An 11,252-nucleotide genomic window follows, 5' to 3' on the forward strand; every position below is an offset into this window, starting at 1 on the left:
AGGTTGAATAGTTCATGACACTATGGGGTTCCGCTAACTTCCAGACGTCGTTACAGATTAGCTTGATTAGAGGGTCCAGGCGAGCGCCCGGAGGATTCACGCTCGCACGTGTGGGTCATGTGTAAAGAAGTACTACACATCCAATTTGTTCGAGATTGGAGGTCACTCCTAGATGAGTTAGAGCTCGATCCCAAGAGCATGTTGCACGTGTTTGCATCAGCATGACCCCTACAGTGGGTCACTTACTGAGTATTCTTTGAAATACTCAAGCCGTGTGCCAAATATCATTTTTCAGGTAAAGAGAAGACGCCCATGTACGGACGACGACGACATCAGAAATAGATACTGTGGCACGTGTATAAGGTAGTTGCATGTTTAAATTGTTAGTCATAGGAGTATAGGACGCTTTTATTTCATTATTTAGATTATTCCATTGTAACTGTTTTGTTTTAATTTTAAATTCCAACGTTATACTTTGAAACACGTAAGACCGACAATAAGTTCTAGTAGTTTGAAGTGTTCTGAATGTGTTTTAAATTTTTCGTTATTTATGATGAATATCTAAGAGCTATATTCCGCATTTAAGAGATAAGCATGACACTTGGTAGTGACTCTGAGTATGTAAAAATTTAGGATCGTTACATAAAACATTAACTTGAGACTAAAGGAGAAGCTAAACCTTAATGGGAATGAGTGAATAAAAACGCCAAACCGAATCAAATAAGTTAACAAATCAAAATTTGTTACCCATGCAGTATTAGAAAGCCATGACAAAGGGATGATCTTAGAGTCAAGGGCGAGGCCTAAGCCATCGAGGCTAGAAATAAGTCACTTAGGTTGAGGCCACCTTGGTCGAGTTGAGAAAATCTTAATGAATAGCTTTACTGAGTAAGCCTAGGTCGAGGCAAACACATTCATCCAAGTCTACGATGAATCTCTCTGCCTTCTTTGTCTTAATGTAGACCAATTTCGAGGCTAGGCTAAGCTCATTCACCTCATGAATTCTTGGTGAATTCCTATTGTTTTATACATGTGTGATGGTGTTAATATAACACATGCGGAAGCAATTTGGATCTTAGGCACTTTTAGAAAATTAATTATAGTATATAACTAGCATGTTCATAAGTATTAAAACTTAATTAGTTTAGATACTAACCATTTGAAGTTCAAACTTCTTTTTCCTCACGAACCGGTTTCGAACCACCACTAGTGTCTTCTCCACTATCCTCTGGCCTTAGAACGGGATTGTGGAATCCGGTGAGTGACTAAACTTGGGAGGAATTTTGTATATGTGAAGAGAGTGTTTGTGAGAGGTTTTTCTCAAGATTTTCCACCAAGAAGAAGAAGACCTTCCATGTACCATGATCACTCTATTTAAAGAGTCATGTTTGCATGTTCATGCAAATTTGAGATCACCAAATTTTGACACTTAAAATTCCACTCAAATGTTTGGGATTATGTGGCAAGCATGCATGTTTGAGTTAACCAAATTTTGACACTCAAAATTCCACTCAAACTGGTGGGGTTTATTTGGCAAACATGCAAGTTTGGTTAAACCAAATTTTGAAACCTCAAAATTCCACTAACATTCCACTAACATGGATGAAGTCAACATTTTGACTTTTTTCATTTTAATTCAACAATTAATTTGAATAATGAATTTCAAATTAAAGCAACATTAAATGATTAATTAAACTATTTAATTAATATTTAATATTAATTCAAATGCCAATTCCAATCAATTCCGACACATAATTGATTAAGATATTTAAATCTTATTTAAATATCTCAGATTCTCTCCTTTTGTTTAATTCGTAAATAAAACAAAAATGCGGTTAAATATATCGTATATATGTAGCGCATATTCCCTAATTTGAATTCGAACACTTCGAACTCAATCGTCACACTGTTCTATGGTTTAGTCTGATATGAGCTAGCAGAGGGACCTAATGGACCTATAGATCGTGGGCTCCAACGATCCAAGATTAACAGGCTAAAGTCATTAACCTTGTTAACCAACATTCGTTAACTACTAGGACACTTCACTATAGCCTAGTAGTTGCACTCCCCTCACTATAGATATATTTATGTCCATTTGATATAACCATGATTAGTAAGTTGATCCTCCACAGGTTGTTCGTAACTAGAGCTGGGTCAATTTACCGTTTTACCCCTAAAGTTACTTCTTGTTCCTTATGTCTCACTGATCCTCTAATGAACAATTGGTTTGTGGTCCAACCAGTAAACCGAATCCCTCTCAGGCCAATGAGAGGGTGGGGCCCCTTGTTCAAGACCTGGAGTCAGTGCTTAAGGGAACTACCTCTCTTCTATCCCTAAAAGTGGGTAGGAGTGAATTCCATCTTGCACCCCACGTCCCCAGCCATTCACCCAGTCTTACCCCTGAAATGGGAGGCCTATTGAGTCGGCGAACTAGAGCCACTCTCACCCATGCAAATCTAAGGATAATTCCGAATAAACAGGAGTTCATGGTTAGCTCAGGATTAAAACCGAGTTACCTAGGTTATCGAATGAAAAGAAAATCAGTCTCAACAGTAAACGACATTAAAAAGTGAGAGTGGTTATCTTCATGGTCCGATCTTATGCAATACTCATTGCATAGGACGCCCCCACTCACATGTCTCCACATGTACAATTTAGTGATCACATTGTTTATATCATATACAAAAGTGGGCCGCATCCATAGTGTCCCCAGAATGAGGTACTCAGCCTTATCCTTATACTATAGATCATTTTGACTATATACTTGAACTTGATCCACTCTTATGTCTCTACATATAGTTCAAGTAATCATACTATAGCCAGAGTGTTCTTAGTTTATTGGATTCAGATTAATGATCGTAAATTTCACTTTATACAATAACAATCTTTACTGAATAAACAATAATAATAACTTTATTGAAAATAGAATATGTTTTTGTTTACAAACTATGAGTTTTTGGACATAAAACCCAACAAACTCCCACTTGGACTAAAACTCTAGTGGGGTTTTATAACGTTGAGTAGAGAGAAATACAAAAAACTAGGGCATCACATACTCATGCCATTTCTCCCACTTGCCCTAGATTACATAACTCGTAGTCCTAGACTCACTAGGTGCCCTTCAAACACTTTAGCCGTGAGGGGCTTTGTAAATGGATCAGCAATGTTGTGCTTTGAAGCTATCTGTGTGACGATCACATCTCCTCGTTGCACAATCTCCCTTATGAGATGATATTTGTGCTCAATATGTTTTCCTCGCTTATGGTTTCTTGGTTCTTTTGAATTTGCAACTGCTCCACTATTATCACAATAAAGAGTGACGGGAAGATGCATATTTGGAACGACTTCCAAATCAGTTAAGAACTTCCTAAGCCATACAGATTCTTTCGCTGCTTCACAAGCAGCAACATACTCAGCCTCCATGGTGGAATCAGCAATGCAACCTTGCTTTATGCTTCTCCATATTATTGCTCCTCCGTTCAGAGTGAAGACAGATCCTGATGTCGATTTCCTCGAATCTACATCGGTCTGAAAATCTGAGTCAGTGTACCCTGTAAGGATTAGATCCTTAGCGTCGTACATTAGCATATAGTCCCTCGTTCTCCTAAGATACTTGAGGATATTCTTAACGGCAGTCCAATGAGCACGTCCCGGATTGGACTGATATCTGCTGACAATTCCCACAGCATAGCATATGTCGGGTCGGGTACATAGCATGGCATACATCAGACTGCCGACCGCTGATGCATAGGGAATGTGTCTCATATCCTCAACTTCTTGAGGTGTCTTAGGACTTTGTTCCTTCGACAAATGAACTCCATGCCTAAAAGGTAATAATTCTTTCTTGGAGTCCTGCATCTTATATCGAATCAACATTTTATCGATGTACGACGCCTGAGACAATGCTAGTGTTTTGTTCTTGCGATTTCGAACAATTTGGATTCCAAGAACAAACTGAGCCTCTCCCAAATCTTTCATTTGGAATTGTGTCGCTAGCCAATGCTTAATGTCAGTCAGAAATCTCACATCATTTCCAATGAGTAGGATATCGTCAACGTACAACACCAGGAAAGCTACTGTAGAGTTGACTATCCTTTTATAAACACAAAGTTCATCAACATTCTGTTTAAAGCCATAAGATTTGATCGCAGTATCAAACTTTATATTCCAGGATCGAGATGCTTGCTTCAACCGATAAATGGATCTTTTAAGCTTTCAAACCCTTTGCTAGTGATCCTGTTCAATGAACCCCTCTGGTTGAGCCATATAGATACTCTCTTCAAGATTGCCGTTTAGAAAGGCTGTCTTAACATCCATTTGCGAAATTTCATAATCATAAAATGTGGCAATAGACAAGAGTATTCTAATCGATTTAAGCATAGCAACAGGAGAGAAGGTTTCTTCATAGTCCACCCCCTCTCTTTGTGTATAACCCTTTGCTACTAGTCGAGCTTTAAAGGGTTGTACCTTACCGGTTTGGTCTCGTTTCCTCTTATAGATCCATTTGCAACCAATAGGTTTTACCCCATCTGGTTGATCTACAAGTTCCCAGACTGAATTGAAGTACATTAACTCCATTTCAAGATTCATGGCTTTAATCCACTGATCTCTATCTTCATCATTCATTGCCTGTTTATAGGTCAATGGATCCTCAACGCCATCAACAGGTATGATGACTTGAGTTTCTGTCAAACCTAAGTAACGATCGGGTTGAGTTATAACCCTCCCACTACGTCGAGGCATTCTCAACTCTTGAGAAGGATGTGATTGACCAGAAGTGTCAGCTCCATCAACAACTCTTGTTGAAGAACCAGCTTGATCAACAACTCTTGTTGTCTTATCAGTAGCTTCTTTAGAAATCTCACTTAATACTAGTTTGCTACGAGGTTGATGATTTCTTACGTGGTCTTCCTCTAAGAATGTAGCGTTTGTTGATACAAACACTCTATTTTCTTGAGGGTCATAAAACAAACCACCTTTCGTCTCTTTGGGGTATCCTACGAATAGACATAATTTTGAACGACGTTCTAATTTCTTGGGATTTTGCAACAACACATGTGCTGGACATCCCCAAATTCTGAAGTGACGTAAACTACCTTTACGCCCTTTCCATAACTCATAAGGTGTTTCTGAAACACTCTTAGTAGGAACCATGTTCAAAATGTATGTAGCAGTCTCCACTGAATATCCCCAAAACGGATCGGGTAATTGAGCGAAACTCTTCATAGACCGAACCATGTCTAATAGAGTTCTATTTCTCCTTTCTGATACACCATTTTGTTGAGGCATACAAGGGGCTGAGAGTTGAGACCTTATTCCATGTCCTATCATATAGTCCTGAAATCTTAAGTCCATGTACTCTCCTCCTCGATCTGATCGAAGTGTTTTAATAGTTTTACCTAATAGATTCTCAACCTCAGTCTTATACTCTCTGAATTTTTCAAGAGCTTCGAACTTGTGATGCATTAGGTAAAGATAGCCATACCTTGAATAATCATCAATAAAAATGATGAAATATTCATACCCTCCTCGTGCTTTGACATTCATTGGACCACAGAGATCTGTATGCACGAGTTCTAAGGTTTCTTTGGCTCTATAACCTTTTTCGGAAAAAGATCGTTTAGTCATTTTACCCTCAAGACAAGACTCACATGGAGGTAAAGAGTTGTCTTCTAACTCATTTAGAAGTCCTCTTTTGACCAATCTCTCAATCCTATTGAGATTAATGTGACATAGTCTTAAGTGCAAAAGATAGGTATTAGGAGAAATCTTTTGTCGTTTATTTTGAGTTTCAGCTGTTTTAAACATCTCGGTATTTAAAATAGCTTTTGTTTCGCTCGGTTTTAACATATATAAGTTGTTTTCTAGTTTTGCAGAACAAATATGAATACCTCTTTTGAAAATGAACACTTCATCGATTTCAAAAGATACTTTATACAATTGTTCTAATAAACAAAAGATAGATATTAGATTCATTTTCATTTCAGGAACAAAAAGTACATTATCTAATATAATGAATCTATCTCCAAAAAACAACTTTAAATTTCCTACTGATCTTGCTGAGACAACCTCTCCTGTTCTAACCCTGAGTGTTATCTCGGCGTCCGCAAGCATTCTCCAAGAGCTAGTTTCCTGGTAAAAAGAACAAATATGATTAGTCGCCCCTGAATCTAGTATCCAAGTTGAGTTGACATACTCAACTAAACATATTTCTACAACGAGTAAATCATATTTACCTTGTTGTGTCTTTTCGGCTTTCTTCTCTACAAGGTATTTTGGGCAGTTTCTCTTCTAGTGCCCGTTTTCGTTGCAATGGAAACATTTTCCTTTATCTGCTTTTTGAACCTTGTGTTTGCAGTTAGTAGGAATCTTATTTTTTCCTTTACCCTTCTTCTTCATCAAAACACTTTTAGAAGTTGAAGGTCCAGACTTATTTTTGGAGGACGATCCTCGTAGTAATTTCTTGGAGATAGCAACATTTGCCTCTCCTGTTTGTCCCTTGTTCATTAAGAGGGACTGATAAGTTTGTAGCTCATTGAGAAGAGCAGTCAAGTTATATTCTATTTTGTTCATAACCACATTGGTGCAGAACTGGAAGAAGCTCTTCGGAAGAGACATCATGATAAAACTGACTTGACTCTTCTCATCAATGACAGCTTCATTTTCTTTTGCCACATTGAAATGGACCGTCATGTCCAGGACATGTTCTCTAACTGAGGTCCCTTCTTTCATACGACAGTTGTAAATGTATTTTATGGCTTCATGTCTAAGGGAGAAGGACGGTTGTCCAAACATCCCTTTTAGAGATTCCATAATCTCTTTAGCAGTACCCATAACATCGTGTTTCTTAGCCAAAACATCAGATATGCTGGCTAGAATGTACACTCGGGCTTTATCATTTGCCTTTATCCATCTGTCATACGCATCCAGAACTGTTCGGTTTGCATTTGAGCTGGGGTTTGGAGAACACTCCTCAGTTAAAATAAACTTTAAATCATCAATGACCAGTATTGTGTTTAGGTTTGATTTCCAAGTTGTGTAGTTGTCGCCGTTTAATTTCTCAGAAGCGAGTAATTGTACTATTGAGTTTGTCATGCTGTGATATAAAGAAAATTCTATTAGTGATTTGACTTAATCCTGTTTAATCCAATCAGTTTTAGCAAATGTAATAATGTACCTAAATCATTATTAATTTGCAACGATACTTTAGTGAGTTAGAGCAACTGCTACCGAGGGGCAGTCAATCACTCATTCACTAAACCAAGACATTCTTGACTTAAACACTATTCCCAGAATAACTCTTGTTCCTATCATGAGCAGTGTTCTTTAGTTATCGCTGTTTTGGTCAAGAATATACCAACTCTTAGTATTTCTTCGTAAGTGTGACCCTCCATTTTCAGACCTCATAGATCGGTCCCAACAAAGCTATCGAATGAAAAAGCCAAAGTTGGGAACGGACCTAAGTAATCCTATCCCATTTCTGGAGTTTGCGTTGTTTCGACTCCCATGTTACGACCCTCCGAATGGGTAGTTGCTCTAGGGCAACATGCAGGTGGAACATGGGAACCTCACGGTGCAACCTAGTGGTGGAGACCATAGGACGTATTTGACATACTTCCTTCTCCCACTTACTATAAATACTTTCTCTATTCACCTTGTTATTGACTCATGCAAATACCTTCCGAATGGAGGATGCTCCCAGGGTGACACGAGGCCGAGCATGAATCTCACTGTGTGAATTTTACAGAGAGCGTGAAAAGAAAACGATGTATCTTATACACCTTTTTCCTCCCACTAAGTATTTTAGATGGTTGAGTATACTCATTACTTAAGTATATTCCGGCTAATTAAATATAACTTAAGTCTAGGTGATTTTTCTAAATCTTACATCACTTAAGCATGCTCATAAAACTGGGCTAACTAAGCTCAAGTACTGGTCCGATCTCCAGGTAGTAGGTGTTCTGTAAACCGTCAACTTAAGTACCTCCAGCCTTAGACAAGATCGTGCCAGGTGAGCTTTCTCGTAACCGCAATTTCGTAAGACATCGACCTATTTTAACTATTAAAATTGATCGTGCTAGGGTCTTAACCCTAAGTGAGCAAGCACTTACCTTTATTATAGATTTTAACGTCTATCTCGTTTTATGACGTTGAAAATAACCTATAACATGCATCTAACATGCTTTATATAACAATTATATAATCAACCATTCCATGCAATAATATAACAATTTATATCTATCACTCATGGAACCCTAAACATGCATACTATACATTATAACACTTATAACATACTTGGAATGCATGGAACATGCTTAGCCTATGGTGGGATTTTAAATCTACATGACATACTTTATGCATATACATTTTCTATTTAATTAAAACATACATTCATAATGCATAATTAATTAAACACACTAAAGTGGGTTGGTTTTGGCATTTTAAAGCAAACATTTAACTAAATTATTACACTAATAATTAAAAAATAACTTGAGCCGCTCCCAAGGATCACGAACTGGGCGATCCAACCCTTAATAACGTTGAATCGGACCCCAACGGCAGAAGAAACACCCGAACCGCCTCTTCCATCTTCTTCGGTTCAGCTTGCTATCTCTTCCATTTTCGATCAATTACAACCTAAAATGGACTCTAATGACTCCATAAAAATTACAGACCTTTCTTCATTCATTCAAGCCCATACACGTTAGGCTTATTACAATAATTGTATCAAATAGAAGCATAAAAAAAAAATTGCCAAAACCAAAACCATCCACTTTAGCAACCACAAATTTCATTCATGAAATAGTACCCACCATGATCAAATTAATGTAAATAAAGTGCCTAAAACTTGCTCTGATACCAATTGATGGTGTTAATATAACACATAAGGAAGCATAGGCACTTTTAGAACATTAATTATAGTATATAACTAGCATGTTCATAAGTATTAAAACTTAATTAGTTTAGATACTAACCTTTTGTAGTTCAAACTCCTTTTTCCTCACAAACCGGTTTCGAACCACCACTAGTGTCTTCTCCACTATCCTCCGGCCTTAGAACGGGATTGTGGAATCTGGTGAGTGACTAAACTTGGGAGGGATTTTGTATATGTGAAGAGAGTGTTTGTGAGAGGTTTTTCTCAAGGTTTTCCACCAAGAAGAAGAAGACCTTCCATGTACCATGATCACTCTATTTAAAGAGTCATGTTTGCATGTTCATGCAAATTTGAGATCATCAAATTTTGACACTTAAAATTCCACTCAAATGTTTGGGATTATGTGGCAAGCATGCATGTTTGAGTTAACCAAATTTTGACACTCAAAATTCCACTCAAACTTGTGGGGTTTATTTGGCAAACATGCAAGTTTGGGTAAACCAAATTTTGACACCTCAAAATTCCACTAACATGGATTTTTCCATGAGATGAAGTCAACCTTTTGACTTTTTTCATTTTAATTCAACAATTAATTTGAATAATGAATTTCAAATTAAAGTAACCTTAAATGATTAATTAAACTATTTAATTAATATTTAATATTAATTCAAATGCCAATCCCAATCTATTCCGACACATAATTGATTAAGATATTTAAATCTTATTTAAATATCTCAGATTCTCTCCTTTTGTTTAATTCATAAATAAAACAAAAATGCGGTTAAATATATCGTATATATGTAGTGCATATTCCCTAATTTGAATTCGAACACTTCGAACTCAATCGTCACACTGTTCTATGGTTTAGTCCGATATGAGCTAGCAGAGGGACCTAATGGACCTATAGATCGTGGGCTCCAACGATCCAAGATTAACAGGCTAAACTCATTAACCTTGTTAACCAACATTCGTTAACTATTAGGACACTCCACTATAGCCTAGTAGTTGAAGGCAAGTGCTATTTTTTTTAGATGAAGGCAAGACAACCATGTAGGGTCACTATATAGGCTATGAGAATGAAGGTTTGATAGAGGCATATGATGATGTAATTAATATGAATTTTAATGGTTAACAATTCAAAAATTATGAAAAGGTTGTAATAAATAATTATTGGAAAAAAAAAAATTAATTGCCCAGCTGAGTGAACCACGAATTATTCATCATCTTTTTAAAAATTAAAATTAAAGTTGGATCTATAAATAATTAAATAAATAAATAAAGAAAAGAAAAAGAAAAATGTAGCAATTATCTCTACAATTTGCTTTTCATTGACCAAGAGTATTGACACGGACCTTTGTATTTTTTTTTCATTAGTATGTCGATATCTAATATTGTCAACCAAATCCACTTTTAATCATATCGTATAAAATTGACCTTATATTTTATAAAAATATCAACATATAATATTAATAATAACCCTCTTCCTCGTTTAAAATAGTAAATTCTTATGCGACGGTTTAAATATTTTCATAAATTTTTCAAAAGTTCCCATGGACTATGAGATCTCACGTCGGTTGAAAAAGAGAACGAAACATTTCTTAAAATAATGTGGAAACATCTCTCACAGACACATTTTAAAACCGTGAGACTGACGACGATACGTAACGGGCCAAAGTAGATAATCCCTACAAACGGTGAGCTTAGGCTATTACAAATGGCATTAGAGCCAAACACCGAACGGTGTGCCAACAAAGACGCTGGCCCCCAAGGGGGTGGATTGTGAGATCCCACGTTAGTTGGAGAGGAGAATGAAGCATTCTTTATAAGAATGTGAAAACCTCTCCCTAACAAACATGTTTCAGAACACTTCAAACTAATAGAACACATTGTCGGTCTTACTTTTTTCAAAATATAACGTTGGAATTTAAAATTAAAACAAAACAATTACAAATGGAATAAACTAAAAAATGAAATAAAAGCGTCCTATACTCCTATGACTAAAAATTTAAACATGCAACTACCTTATGCACGTGCCACAGTATCTATTTTTGATGTCGTCGTCGTCCGTACATAGGCGTCTTCTCTTTACAGGAAAAATGATATTTGGCACACGGCTTGAGTATTTCGAAGAATACTCAGTAAGTGACCCACTGTAGGGGTCATGCTGATGCAAACACATGCAGCATGCTCTTGGGATCCAGCTCTAACTCATCTAGGAGTGACCTCCAATCTCGAACAAATTGGATGTGTAGTACTTCTTTACACATGACCCACACGTGCGAGCGTGAATCCTCCGGGCACTCGCCTGGACCCTCTAATCAAGCTAATCTGTACCGACATCTGGAAGTTAGCAGAACCCCATAGTGTCATGAACTAT

Source organism: Cucurbita pepo, chromosome 8 (assembly GCF_057944985.1).
Source record: "Cucurbita pepo subsp. pepo isolate OVF chromosome 8, ASM5794498v1, whole genome shotgun sequence".
NCBI classification, from domain to species: Eukaryota; Viridiplantae; Streptophyta; class Magnoliopsida; order Cucurbitales; family Cucurbitaceae; genus Cucurbita; species Cucurbita pepo.